The sequence below is a fragment of the Aotus nancymaae genome, unplaced genomic scaffold, assembly GCF_030222135.1.
Source record: "Aotus nancymaae isolate 86718 unplaced genomic scaffold, 86718_ANA_hifiasm-v0.15.2.pri h1tg000021l, whole genome shotgun sequence".
Taxonomy (NCBI): domain Eukaryota; kingdom Metazoa; phylum Chordata; class Mammalia; order Primates; family Aotidae; genus Aotus; species Aotus nancymaae.
Window position 1 is genome coordinate 30,486,509 of NW_026988433.1, and position 16,249 is coordinate 30,502,757.

The window sequence follows — 16,249 nt, forward strand, 5'->3', positions numbered from 1 at the left end:
TAGAAACTGCCTTTTTTAATATTATTGAGGCCTAAAAGTAAACATTACTCATTTTATTTTGCCCAAAATGCGCTGATGTAAAGTAGGAAAAATGAAAACAGAGCTATAAAATCCCTTCCAAGCCACCCATTGACCCCACTCACCAACTCATAGCAAAGTCACTTCTGTTAATCCCTTAATCTGATTTTGTTTGGATATTTATCTTGTACCCGCTGCTAAATACGCTGTAGGAGGGACTCTGAAACCTCAAGCTGTCTACTTACATCTTTTATCTGTGTCTGTGTATCATGAAAATGTCTATTCAAAATATCACAACCTTTCAAATATCATGCAGCTTATATTCAGTTTATATAAAGGCCCCAAATACCATGTCAGATCTCTTTTTGGTAAAAGAGTTAATGAACTATGAGAATTGGGATTACATCACGTATTTTGCCTCATGTATTTTTATCACACTTATAGGCCAAGTGTGATAAATAAACTTACAGACACTGAATTGATTTCTCGCTACTTTGAAACCAGAAAATAATGACTGGCCATTCATTACATCTGTCCTAGTTGAAAAGCATATTTTTCATTAAATTAACTCTGACTCCATTTGAAATTATTATTCAATTCACTTATGGCAGAGGAATATCAATCCTAATGTCTTCTAAAAATGTAACTAATTGAATCATTATCTTACATTTACTGTTTAATAAGCATATTTTGAAATGTATGGCTAGAGTGTCATAAAATGTATACCTTCTTTAGTAATTACATTAAAATTAGTCATGTTTGATTAATTAGTTCTTTTGGATAATGTTGGTGTAATGTGTCATTCCTTAAGAATTCTACTGTTATATAGCATTTTTATTAAGGTCATTGCAACAGGTAAACAAGAAAACATACCCAGAAAACTAAAACTAATCATACACAAAAATGAAGCTATCTCATAGAATTTACAGATTATATTTAAAAGTAAGTATGTTTCAAGGACTTGCAAAAGCTATGTAAGAGATGTATGAATTGTACAATGTATGCATTAACAATAAAGCTGTTGTAAGTAAAATCCCCTGACTGTCACCCAACAGTGACTTATAACCCCTGACACAAAATGTTTGGGAGGACATTTTCTTGCCAGAAGATTCAAACACATCCTATAAGGCACATAATATATAAATGGCATTGAAAACATTCCCATACCAAGAGATTTATAAGAATGTGATCTCTCAGCATTGAGTTTTTGTTTCAATAAATCTTCCCATTTTTTTACTGAATAGATACTGTGAGTATCAAACTCACAACAGCATTTATAGAAGCACAGGTATAAAGATTGGTAATCCCCTCTTGTTTAAAAGCATATCATTGGCCCGGCGCAGTGGTTTGTGCCTGTAATCCCAGCACTTAGGGAGGCCAAGGTGGGTGGATCACAAGGTCAGGAGTTCAAGACCAGCCTGGCCAAATTGGTGAAACCCCATCTCTACTAAAAATACAAAAAATTAGCTAGGCGTGGGAGCACACACCTGTAGTCCCAGCTGCTTGGGAGGCTGAGGCAGGAGAATTGCTTGAACTCGGGAGGTGGAGGTTGCAGTGAGCCAAGATCATGCCACTGCACTGCAGGCTGGGTGACAGAGTGAGACTCTGTCTCGAAAAAAAAAAAGGCATATTAATTTATTTTTTTAAATTCATTAACTATTTGGAAAGTTACCCAAATATAACAAAGGTTTACAAGTTTTGTACTTAGTTTTTAGGAAATAATAGTAAAGCTTTCTTCAATATTTTCTCATGTGCCATTGGTGTCCCAGCTCACTGTCATTCCCACCATTGCTCCCTCAAAATGTCCAAGAATCTCCCTGGGACTAACACTGAGCAGGTGCCCTCTTCCTCCAGATGTCTTGTTCATGCCCTTAGCATTTTGCCTCCTGTAGTCATGGTCTTCTGTATGACTTCTCTCCCCATTCCATCCCAGACAATCCCTCTCTCCTTTCATTCACAATAGGGTGATCTAGCTATAGACTTTCACTAAAGATTTTGTGGATAATGAAAAGGGGGTGAGTTAAGCACAGGACAGAAAATGCCTTCCAATTCAATAGCAAACATCACTGCTGTTATTACAAATCCAAGGAATTTCTGTCTGCTCATGTGCCTCCTGTTATCTCAGCAAGATCTCTTCTCTTCTACTCTTCTGCAAACTCTACCAGAAACCGCTGTCTATCAAATCCTTTATCCCCTCCCTTACAAAGAACTTACAAGAAAATTACATTGTGTTCCTATGCAGGGCAATCTTCCCCACCACTGCTTTGCTGGTGGTGGGGGTGGAGGCAGGGCTGGCTCACTTTTTATTACTGAATATGTACAAAAGTTGTTCTTTCCTAAGCGAAAAACCAGGTCTCTCCCTAAGAGGAATTCTATCTTCCTTCAAGGTCCTCTACATCAAATAACAGCCTCTTTTTTAAAAGAACATCTTTTTCTTCTGTAAGATCTTTATTGGAGATAATTACCACCACTCCAACAATAATGAAGGTTAATATTTGCTGAGCACTTACTGTGAGTCAGTCATTATGCCACATGGTTTACCTATATTATCTCATTCATCCTTCCAACAAGCCTATGCATCAGGTACTATTGTAAACACTGACTAATAAGGAAATGGAGGCTCAAAGACATTACTTAGGTTACTGAAGGTCACAGGTCAGCAAAAAAGGCTTGAATCTGGGTCTGAGGACATTTGATTTTACTATGTCACCACTTACACCCATTCCAGGCATGAGGACCCACCACTTACACCTAATCCAGCTCAGAATACTGACTGACACTTTCTTGTTCAAATTTGGCTTTATACGCTACAGACAGACACATGGCTAATAGTACCTTTGAATGATAACCTATTGTTGAGTATGACATTATCAGGATAAAGAAGCATTTCTGCATGGTAACCAATGTATCTAATAATGTGTCATTACCCGCTGCCATTCTTCTACTTGTGCACGTCAGTTCTGGATAGTGCTTCATGCTATATACACAATGACCAGGGTTATAAAGCCAATCTCAGGATACCTCCATGAGGAAGGTTATGTGCTGGTGCTTATACAGTCCAGGAATAAACCATTTCCACATAAGTGAAACTGGAAGCTGATTATAAAGAATCTTACCAAGACCTCTGGGAAAAATCCACCTATTTTTCTCTTGATAGCTTATCAAAGTCAGTGTAGTTTCAAGTGCTATGGTTGAATCGGGGATTCTGGAAAAAAACTGTGTGTGGACTTAGAGCCTAGAGTTCCATGAGACACACGTTCCCATATCCCTGCCCTCCAAAATGACCCCAGGCAGCCCAAACAAGCATTCCCAATGGGTGGAGTGGTGCTGGCCCTAGATAGCATTTGGGAGATATTTGGCACTGTTACAATGACTGGGGAGAGTATTTCTGGCATTTATTGGGTATAGACCAGGTCTCCAGATATTTTGAGTAGGAAATAATCCTATTTATAATCACCTAAGTCTGGAATATAACTCCAATTTATTTATAAACTCAAAGTGTTTTTGCACGATTTTAACATAAACCGAATTCTTCAGAGATGCAACTACCATACAAATGAAGGAAAGGTAGAACTTGACCAAGTCTTTTCCACTGTTTTAGAAAATCACATCACCAGTGGCGATGCTAACTGAGCTGTTTGAATCTTTTTACTCTGCATCTGCATCAGTGGTACATGCAGCTGTACCACGCATGATACTCCACATGGGTGTAAACATCCGACCACTTCAGCGTGTTTTTTAGAAGAGTTGTGCCTCAGCATTCTATCTTGTAATGCATGTTATTTTATTAGAAACTCTTCTCCTTTTATTTCTCTTTATGTTACAGTTCAGGCATCATTTTGCTTTTTGTTGAAATTGTGTATGTTGATATTATCTGTGAATTTCATTTTGGGACATTAAAGTGTATATCATAAAATATGTTATAAATAGGAAAGCTTTGGGTTTTATAGGGTTGAACTGCTGGGCTATATCCATCCATTATGAGCCTGCCCAGGTCATCATGACAGATGGATGGCAGAGCCTTCGCCCCCTTCTCAGTGAAGCATCCTAAGTGTAAAGCTCAGCTGAAAGCTGGTATCTTCCTCACCTGTTTATGAATAGAGATTAAACCTCTGGGATCCCATAAAGGATAATGGTTATAGTTAATACAACATCTGGTTTCTAAATGTTCTTTTCTTCACCCTGTGATGGAATGAGATGGCTTGGAAAAGAATAAAGCAATCACTAAAAACAGGAGCAGATGTAAATTGGAATTGAGACAATTGCAGCACTACATCAGAAATAAAATTTGACCTTGAGCTAAGTAAGGTAGGAAATGTGACCTGGTAGGGAAGTTTCTCTTTTAAATGGAGATTTAAAAATTGAGTAACTGTGCTACAATTTCCTAACTCCATCTCATTTATTGAATTCAGTGGTTCCTGCTTAGGTCCAAAGCTCCTTCAGAAAGGACCATGAGTAGGGTCTCTCCCTTCAAATGGACATGTAGGGGATCACAGAGATCATAGAAATGTCCCTATACAAGTGCTATGGTTGAATCTATCACTCCATGAATATAAAACTGCCTTTCCCAACCCCTCATCTCTAAAAGGGAAAACAAGTGGGGAGGTGATTTTCCTAGAAAGAGGGAAAGAGCCAACAGCAACAAAGAAGCATGACCCAGGATTGTGCTTCTCCATCTTATTTAGTTCAGAGCTTCTAATTCAGCCTCCCTCATATGATCTAAAATACTAAAAAATAAGGCTACCCCAAAGCCAAGTATCTTTTTATTTCTTCTGCCTCACTCTGCCTTAAAGATGCATTGGAAATAGAGACATCCTCATCTCTCAACTATCACCAAGTAGATTCTCTTATACAGTTACTATTGAGAAGTGTCTTCTGGTATCTCTAGACCTCACTGCTACAGTAAAAGGTACAGTGGAATAATTTAATACAGATTCATGCTAGAATGTGCTAGTTGATTGCTTGTTTGCTCTCATATCCATTTCCCAACATTCCCTTGATTTGCTTATTTTCACAAGGAACTAATTTCTCAGCACCTATGAGCTCTGGTTTCTGGGTAAGTTTGGCCAATAGGAGGCATTAGCAAAAGATGAAAGACAAGAGGAAGGAAAAAACCAGGTATTTCCCTCCTTTTCTCTCTGCCTCCAACAGCATCTTCAGCAGTACTTGCAGCCCTTGCCTTCATAATCCCTTCCTCACAGTGCAAGCAGCATTCTGTGCCCCTAGTGGACCTAGATCCATGCAGATGGTTTTTCCCAAACACCACCCCTTCTCTGAGTGTCTCTAGCCATAGGGATGGTAGTGATTTTAGGATGTTATTTTTTCTGAGTTGACTCCCCTCCCTTATTTGGCTGCTCATCTCTTCCATCACCTGTATCAAATCCTCTGTTGGTCATGTGGCTTATGCCTATAATCCCAGTACTTTGGAGGGTCAAGGCAGGAGGATCACTTAATTCCAGGAGCTGGAGACCAGCGTAGGTAACAGAGTGAGATCTCATCTCTCCTAAAAGTAAAAAAAAAAAAAAAAAAAAAAAAAAAAAAAAAAGCTGGGTGTGGTGGTGCGCCTCTGTAGTCCCAGCTACTCAAGAGGCTGAGGTGAGAGGATCGCTTGAGCCTGGGAGGTCAAGGCTGCAATGAGCTGTGATCATGCAACTGAATTCCAGCCCAATCAACAGAGCGAGACATCTAAAAAAAAAAAAAAAAATCCTCTCTGTTTAAAGGGTTAAAGGGTTTGTGCTTTCCTTCCTAGTAGTAGTAAGAAACGTGTGCTGAAATCAGGCAGATGTAGGCTTGTGTCATGTTCTAATATTGATAGCTTGGTGCTTTGGGCAAATTAAAACAATTTCTGTGGCGCTCAGTTTCCTCTTATTTTGATAGTAACCGTAATATCTGCCTCAAATTAGTATTTGAGGATTAAACGCTGTCATACAATAGTTCCTAAACTTCTAGATTTCTCAAAATAGTGAAATTTCCAAAAATAAAAGTAGAAATTGAGAAAAATCAACCTAAGGTGGCAAAATCTTTATTTGCCTGAAATAAGGACATAAAAAAAACCATCTATCATCACCATTGTGTCACTGAAAATGAATTAATTTTTTAAAAATTATGGCATGAATATAATCTAAGAAAAAAGGGCAGATTCTTTAATTGAGTAAATTAAGTTTTATAGAAAACTCATTATATAATCTTAATCTTTTTCAGTTTTTTAATTTTCCTGTGACTAGATGAAACCGCTGGCATAGTGCAGCACTAGTTTGCTCATCAGCTCTTGTTTTGTGTGGTTTTATGGATACTGGCATTTTTACTCTGACTTTTATTATCATTACTTCTGCTATTATTAAGAATGAGAGCATTAATTAAGGATCTAAGCTAGCCAAGGTAGAATACTCTCCATTGGCTTTGTCACACCTTTTTCTATATGTACTCCTAACTCATGGCCTCAACATTTCTGACACTAACTACTTTTTACCCTAATTTGATTCTGACCAGAAAAATCAAGTAAAAAGTCCCAGGGCAGATCCTTGCACCACAATGCAGATGTAAAAATTTCAAGTCTAGCATTTTCTTGCTGTGTCATAATTCTTTATCTTTCTTCACTCCAGCCCAGCCCAGCCAGCAGAGCTACAAAATTTTCATATAATGATTTTTAACTACTTATTTAATATTTTCAGGCTGTCCCTTTATAGTATTAAAATAATTTCCCCTCAATGTAATCAATTCAAAGGAACAATGCAAATAAGTCTGTTGCTTGTCATTGTGCACAAACCAAATACTAATAAATTTTCCACCAGTTTTACTGGATTCATCAGCATATAATTTTATTCTGCCTTTTACTTTTAGTCATATTTATTCCACAATATATTCTCTTAAGACATCACTATTATTCTTAGAAATCAGTTAAATAGTATTTGATGGTCTGGTCTCTTACTTCTCAGTCTTTAAAATTTTCCATAATGTCAAATAAGAGAAATATCCCTGGTGTAGCAATCTCCAATTCCCTGAAAGAGAAGTGAACTTGAAAAGAATTTTCAAGTTTTTTTTTTTTAAGCCATGAAGATTAATTTTGAATCTTTTAGTGTGTGTAAGACATTATTCCAAGTGCTCTCCAGGGTCACTCTTGTAGGACCCAGGGTATATCTGTCAACTTAAAAAGCAATTTGAGAACTTTTAAGACTGATTTTTGAAAATGCAGTATCCACAAAAACAGATTTTAGATGCCATCCCAGCAGGTGCTGGTAACTCTGTATTTGTATGGAAGATGCCTTCTGTGGGTGTTTTATGGATACCAGCATTCTTCTCAAGAACACTGAGTATTCTAATGCTGTATCCTTGTATGACCACTTCACAAGAATTCTGTGTTGACTTGTATTTCCCAGTAAAAGTATGCAGCAAGCAAAAGCAGCCTGAGAAGGAAAATCTGTTGGGGAAAGGTTTGCTTAGAGAGTCTTTTGGGTACATTCATGCTCTCTAGGGCTTTTTAATATAACATTAGTAAGCCAATTCTCAAACTCCAACTGATAATACTCCAATACTTACAAGTAGACACTTGTACCAAAGAACCACACACTCCTGGGTGCTCATACTGCCCTCTACTTGAGAAGTAAATGAACATAGGAAAGCAGAGGCTAGCAGACATGAACGTGGCAGTTTCATGTGCATTTGTTCATGGTGTTGTCTCTGAAAGGGGGATCTCTGTCCCAAGAGTTGAGGAAGGAGGGCAGACAAAGCTTCCTGAAGAAGCAACCTAGATAAACCCACTTAGAGTTATTCTTTCAGTAGCTTAAATAGATTGCACACACAACCACTCACACTTTCTCACTGGACCCCCTTGGGAACCAATGCTACATAGTTACAAGCAGACAGGATTAGGGGTGAAGTCTATGATGAACCACAGAATGCAATTTTCCTCTCCATGAAACTAACTGGCCCTTTTGGGGATCAAACCCATGATCTTGGGCTCATTAGCACTCTACTCCAACTATCCCCAAAACAAATACAGGTCTGAAGCCAGAGGAGCTCCAAACCACACATAAAAATGTAATCAACAGAGCCACAAGGAAACACATAAAGTAAACACTTTCTATATAGGCAAAAAGAACAGAAGATTTGGAAAGAGCCTACATTCTCTGAATCCCTTAGTCATCTAAAGGCTTACTGGAAATTTCCATGTGGATATCTGCCAACACTTTGACTTCAACACATTTTCCTCTCTCAGTCTCCACCTCTAAAAGCAATTTGCTATTTGGAACTTCCAGTCTACGGCACCATAATTCAGTCAACCAAGTTCAGAACCTTGGAGTTATCCTCAGCAACACATTCAAACATTCAATGCCCATTAGGTCATCCTTAAAGGTCACTTATGTCAAATAACAGCCTCTTTTTTTAAATAGAGATCAAAATATGCTAAGGTCATTATTCAAACATCTCTGATATCTCTCCTTCTGCCTACCCCCAAAGGCATCACCCTTATTTGTCCAACCCTTATTGCCTCTGGACAATTGCAATGACTGCTCACCAGTACTCCTCTCTCAATTTATTTGATGTAGCATTAAAGTTTTGTTTAGTATATCTTATGAAAAACTTTAGTGGCCACCATTTCAATTTGATACCTTTCCTTTTCTTAATATCTATTGCATCTAAAATATTCACATGTACCACACCTTTTCATAATTCATTCACCCTACCTGGACAGCTTCCCCTTGCTTCCCAAATATTCAAAGGCTAGCCATCATTTAAGGTATAGACCATGTTTCAATTCTGCATTTCTAGGCTACTTCAAAATTAATGACTTTCTCTCTGTTGAACTCCTGCCTTCACATTAGCAATATCATTCATTAGGAATCTAATTCTCTATGAATCTATCATTAGTATATTTTTTTCTCAATGTAACTGTTCTTTACCAATCATATTGTAAATTCTCTGAAGGTAGAGATTTAGCTTTTATCTTACATGCCTTCACTGAGTACTAATGCATGAGAGATATTATTCTGGAAATATAGTTGTAAGCAAAACAGATTCATATTATGGTAAAGAGGAGAAGGAAAATAAACAAATATATGAACAAGATACTTGCAAATAGTAGAATTAAAAAACCAAGAGGTCAATATGTTTAAAAAAATACATTGAATTACTGCTACTAATTCACCTCTTTTCAGGGGCAGGGGAGTCTAATGGAAAAAACAAACCTTTGCAAAATGAATCGCTGTCCAATTCTATCTTAGGTTCCCTTCTCTTTTAGTATCCTCTCTCTTACAAAGTTCATCCTATTACCTGGTTTCTTCTTCTATGCAGGTGATTGTAGATTGATGTCTATCTTTGGAAATGCAGCTGTCATAATCTACTGACAAGCACCTCCACCTAGAATTATACTGTCCAATACAGTAGCTAATGAGCACTCGAGATACGGCTGGTACAAATTGGGATGTGCTGTGGGTATAAAATACATATGGGATTTCAAAAACTTAGCCTGAAAAAAAGAATATAACATAATCAATGTTTTATAGCAATTACATGTTGGAATGAAAACTTTTTGGCTATATTAGGTTAAATAAAATATATTATTGAAAGTTTCATTCATTTCATCCTACTTTTTTTAATGTGGCTACTAGGAAAATTTAAATGACACATGGCTTACATTTGTGGCTCTCACATGTCTATTGGACAATACTGACCTAGGTCTACCAACCATTCAGATATGAAGCACTTACTACATGCCATGATTCTACTTGGTGCCTAACTTCTTGTATTGTCACTACTTCAATTTGGAGAGTCTAAACTCAATATGCCACTTCCCCTTTCTCATCCCAAGATTACACTACACTTTTACTTTGCCACTTTCATCAGTTACTGTGTTCCAACTTTCCAGAGTTAGAAAGTCAGATATCTTTATCTTTTCTCACAGTGCATCTTTTGCCAAGTCCTGTGCAGTTCCCTCAGTAACATCCTCTCTGTTTTATCTCTCCCCGCTATTCTCATGCCACCACTCTTGACAATCTCTCAATGGACAACTTAGTAGGCTCCCTGCCTCCTTCTCGTCCCATTCCAGTCTAACCTATATCCTGCTACCACATCAATCTACCTAATCCACCACAGTGATGTCGGAATAAAGGAATGGTGCATTTGAAGGGGTCTTGTGAATCTCTGTAGGCTCCTTTCAAAATGAGATGAATAGATAAGATTTACAGAGGAAGTACTGCCTGTTTGCCACTATTAATAGTTCATGTATAATCACATGAAATCATTCCAATAATATTATGAGAAAGGTATTATTTTTACTATACCCATTTTGCAAATGGGAATCCCAAGCCCCAGGAAGATGAAGTAACATACTCCAAGGCACATTAATGTGAGCCCAGGTCTATTTGCCCCCAGAAGTTTTGCTCTTAAATTCTATGCTATATTATTAAAGTGATTGGAGAAAGCCTTCATAGTCCTCTCCCCGCAAAACTTGCATCTTTCTAGATCAGTAAATACTATTCACCCTGTAGCAGGTCAAAACTCTGAGTCATTTTTGATGCTGTTCCTTCTGCCACACTCCAAATAAAATCCATCAGTGAATCTCATAATCTCTCTCTTAAAAACGTATACGAAATCCAACTTCCTACAATCTTTATATATACACTGTCATCATAAGCCCTGCCATTGCTCACTTAAAATTTAATTTGGTTACTTAATGCCATAGTGGGTTGAACTGTATGCCTCACAAAGATATGTTCAAGCCCTACTGCCTGCACACACACACTGATGAATGTGACCTTGTTTGGAAATAGAGTCTTTGCAGATGTGGTTAAGAATTCCACGATTCAACCATCCTTGATCTAGGGTGGATTCTAAATCTTTCTTAAATATAAATATATATATATATATATATATATATAAAATATTTATATATATATATATATATATATAAAAAATTGCATTTTAGGTTCTAGGGTACATGTAAAGAACATGCAGGATTGTTGTTTAGGTACACACATGGCAATGTGGTTTGCTGCCTCCATCCCCATCACCCATATTTGGCATTTCTCCTCATGCTATCCCTCCCCAACTCCCTACCCCCACCTATATCTGGCATTTATCCCCATGCTATCCCTCCCCAACTCCCTACCCCCACACTGTTCCTCCCCTAGTCCCCCTGCAAAGACCTCAGTGTGTGATGCTCCCCTCCCTGTGTCCATGTGTTCTCACTGTTCAACACCCACCTATGAGTGAGAACATGTGGTGCTTGATTTTCTGTTCTTGTGTCAGTTTCCTGAGAATGATGGCTTCTGGGTTCATCCATGTCCCTACAAAGGACACGAACTAATTTTTATGGCTGCATAGTAGTCCATGGTGTATATGCGCCACATTTCCTAGTACTGGCATAAAAACAGGCACATAGACCAATGGAACAGAATAGAGAACACAGAAATAAACCCAAATACTCACAGCCAGCTGATCTTTGACAAAGCAAACAAAAACATAAAGTGGTGAAAAGACATCCTATTCAACAAACAGTGCTGGGATAATTGGCAAGCCACATGTAGGAGAATGAAACTGGATCCTCATCTCTTACCTTATACAAAAATCAACTCAAGATGGATCAAGGACTTAAATGTAAAATCTAAAACTATAAGAATTTTAGAAGATAACATTAGAAAAACCCTTCAAGACATTGGCTTAGGCAAGGATTTCCTGACCAAGAACCCAAAAGCAAATGTAATAAAAACAAAGATAAATAGCTGGGACTTACTTAAACTAAAGAGCTTTTGCACAGCAAAAGGAACAGTCAGCAGAGTAAACAAACAACCCACAGAGAGGGAGAAAATCACAATCTATACATCTGACAAAGGACTAATATCCAGAATCTACAATGAACTCAAACAAATTAGCAAGAAAAAACAATCTCATCAAAAAGCGGACTAAGGACATGAATAGACAATTCTCAAAAGAAGATACAGAAATGGCCAACAAACTTGAAAAAATGCTCAACATCACTAATGATAAGGGAAATACAAGTTAAAACCACAGTGCAATACCACCTCACTCCTGCAAGAATGGCCATAATCAAAAGATCAAAAAATAATAGATATTGGTGTGGATGCAGTGAAGAGGGAACACTTCTAAACTGCTTGTGGGAATGTAAACTAGTACAACCACTAGGGAAAACAGTGTGGAGATTACTTGAAGAACTACAAGTAGAACTTACCATTTGATCCAGCAATCCCACTACTGGGTAACTACCTAGAGGTAAAGAAGTCATTGTACAAAGAAGATACTTGCACACGCATGTTTATAGCAACACAATTCACAATTGGAAAAATGTGGAACCAACCCAAATGCCCATCAATAGAGTCAATAAAGAAACTGTGATATATATACATGTAAATGATAGGCTACTACTCAGCAAGGAATTAATTAATGGCATTCACAGCAACCTGGATGGGATTGGAGACCATTATTCTAAGTGAATTAACTCAGGAATGGAAAACCAAACGTCGTATGTTCTCACTCATAAGTGGGAGCTAAGCTATGAGGATGCAAAGGCATAAGAACTATACAATAGACTTTGGGGACTTAGGGAAAGTGTGGGAAGTGGTTGAGGGTAAAAGACTACAAATTGGGTTCCGTGTATACTGCTCAGGTGAGATGGGTGCACCAAAATCTCACAAATCACCACTAAAGAACTTACTCACGTAACCAAATACCACCTGTTCCCCAAAAAACCTATGGAAATTAAAAAAAAAAAAAGATCCAGCATAAATTTAGAGGCTAAAGGTAAAAAAAAGAGTGAAAAGAGAAAATTTGAAGAATGAAGTCCTTGAGAAGATGAGAAGGCATAAAATTTAGAATCTTGCAGGAAAAACGGTCTTTGAAGAGAGAAATGCTACTTCCTTGATGATAAATGGGGACAGGGGAAGAAGAAAAAAAAGTGCAGCTGCAAATAGGTTTATAGACTTAGAAAAAGTACAGTATGCCTATCTGATAATCTCTACATTCTCCATGAGGTAGAATTCAAAGCCATCACTCAAAGTGAGGACAATGGTGAAGAAAGGGGCTGAAGGATGGAAATTTGAAGCCAGAGTAAAAGGTATAAAATGTTTATTGTGGGCCAGGCATGATGGCTCATATCCAGGATTCCAGTACTTAAGGAGGTAGAGGCAGGTGGATTGCTTGAGCCCAGGAGTTTGAGATGAGCCCAGGCAACATTGTGAAACCCGTCTCTTAAAAAAATAATTACAAAAAATTAGCTGAGTGTGGTGGCACATATCTGTGGTCCAAGTTACTTGGGAGGCTGAGATAAGAGAATATATTTAGCCCAAAAAGTCAAGGCTGCAGTGAGCCATTATCACACCACGGCACTCCAGCCTGGCCAGTGGAGCAGGACCCTGTCTCAGAAAAAAAAGAAAAGAAAAGAAAAGAAAAAGCTCACTGTGGCAGGTAAGACAACCTTAGTAGGAAAATACATCAACAGAGAAGGTGCTTTTGAAGTTCTGAATAACAAATACATAGTGACACCAATATGACTGTCACTATGGCCCCAGGTTGAATGTACAAAAAAGAAAAGTCAAAGTCTTTGCTAAATGCAACATTAAGTTTTACTTTCTTTCAACCTTCAATAAATTCCTTGCAGTCCATCAGAAAGTGCACACTCCATCTGGTATTTATTTTTTGAGACCAAAGAATTGTTTGGGGAATATTTTTAGCATTGCCTTGTTGAAACAATCCTGGGTAATTTTCCATCACTCAAATAAGTAGTATTCTTTTTGTTTTTACAAATGAACTAAGAAAGAATATGTACACACAGGGTATCTTCAACTCCTCTGTTCTCACTCCTACAGCTATCTGTGGCCATCAAGCCCAGCACGTTCTGCCTCCTAGGTTATTTTTCAATGTATCCTCTTTTTCCACATCCACTGCTATAACTCTAGCCCTACACATCAGTGGAACAACATATAGCTGCATATAGAAACCTCTGAGCCCTACCCAACTGGCTCAGAACTTCTAGAAGCTGAGACCCTACATCTACATTTGTAATAAGTTCCCCAACTGACACTTCTGTCAACATCTGTCCACATTTGGAACCCATTCTACCATATGCAATATGTATCTTGGATGTCCTTGACTGGAATAAAGCACATGCACTTAACAGAAAACAAATCTGAGGAAGAGAAAGAGCATTCCATTTTTGGAAGTGGTCTTCAGAGACGACAACTTGAGTCTAGAATACACATGGCCATTTTGTGTGTAAGAATTAATGTTTATGGAATGAATAAGTGCATGGATAACAGTTGTGCCCACAGGAACGAATGAAGAGGTGCTTCATTCAGTAGTAGTCTAGAAGACATGTCAAGAACTTTGCACATCTTGTGTTGAAGGTCTGCCAGGAAGAAGAAATGCCCAAGACCGAGGAAAAGTTTTGTAAGAGGAAAACAAAGAGGAGTATAGAAGTTTGAAAGGATTCACATATGAAATAAAATGTCATTTATTCTTTTCTAATCACAACTCAGTTTAATGAGGAGATTTGGCAGGAGGGAGCCCTGGATGGAATAAAGATACTCTGTTAACCAGAGAAGACAGTGGAGATTACAGTAGCCAAACAAACTATACTGGCCTTCCCTAACTTACCAGCTGTTTCCTTTCTGTTGAATGGAAATAGAAAAACTAAGTCTTCTAAACTCAATATGAAAATAATTTTTTTCAGCCTCTAGAGAGCATGATCAGGTTCTTACAAGAGAAACGACTTAGCAGTGACTTAATAATGCATCCCCAGAATACAAATTCAAGGGACCAGACATGGAATGCTCAGCAGCCTTTCTAATGACATTCACAGAGTTATTTTTATGCTTAATCAAATGAGTCTCAGACAGCTTTTGAATATGGAAAGGATGATACACAAATGTTTGTGCCAATTTCTGGTTATGCACTTTGCTTAAAAATTGACTTGGATTAGCTGAAATTTTGGCTGAAGGGGTTTCTTGGTGAAAACACAGTAAAAATGCAGGCATTTCATCTGAATTGAGGAAGGTTTCACTTCACTTTGAGTTTCAGGGTTGTAAAAGGTCAGCTAGGTGACAAAGTGACAAATTCTCATTACACTATTTAACAAGATTTTATAGATTACATGTCAAAATAGGCAATTTCCATTACCATTTCCTGGCTGGGGAATACATTGAAATCCTCTATTAAAAGTATAATAAATTACTCATAACCTAAAAATTAAGCATGTTCCCTTCATTTGCTTTTGCCTTAGAAATACAAAATTATAATTCTGAACAAAAAGACATAAGAAAATGTCTAACTTAAAACATCTGTTTCACAAATAAACAGAAGCTGTCAGATTTAGTTGAAAATAGAGCACCTAAGAATGGACTGGATTTATAGTAGCACTGCCAACTTAACATGACTGAGAACCTTGCTTCAATTTTCCTTATATGTTATATACTAGAAATAAGGCCAAGACTCCCCAGATATCCCATGGATGAGCAGTTCTCATTTCCCTCAAAGTCCTTGTCTTTCTATCTTACTCACACCGTGCTGGTTTCTAGGTTGAACAACGCAAAGTGGGAAAGGGAAGACCCTGCCAAAATCTCACCAAAACGAATTCATTTGAAGAGAAAAAAATCATTTTTTCCTTGGCAAAAGTAATTTGGTTTGGCTTTCCACATGACCCAAATTCACCAGATAATTACCAGTTCTCTGTTTCTCTTCGTGCCATTTTGGTCTGGCCTTTGAATCCTGGGTGTACCCACAGTCCAAGGGATTAACTGAAAATTTCCCCTGACATTATTAAACCTATATACCATGCATTTTATGGCCTGCTGCAGGACCCTGATTGCCAGCACTAAGAAATGTGCTCAGGAGATTGGCCCAGGCCCCAAAATCAGATAAAGGGCAAAGAGTTATTGGAATAGACTAGTTGGAGCTGTAAACTACATGAGGGCAGGAATATGCCTGTCTTATATGCCATTTTAGCTTCAGTAGTTAGCCTAGTGCTGATGGGGTTCCACAAATGTTTCCTAAAAGCATATACAAATGAATGAATAGAAAATCAAATTAACAACCCCAGAAAGGTGAGATAGAGAATAAATAACTTCTCTTTTTGTTATTGCAAATAAAGCTGTCAACGATTGTTAGCTCTGTACCATACACACACACATACACCGCTCCTCCCCCCCAAACACACACACACAAATTTGGCTGGGCACAGGCAGTGAGAACAAATACAACTAGCAAGTATTGAACTATACTA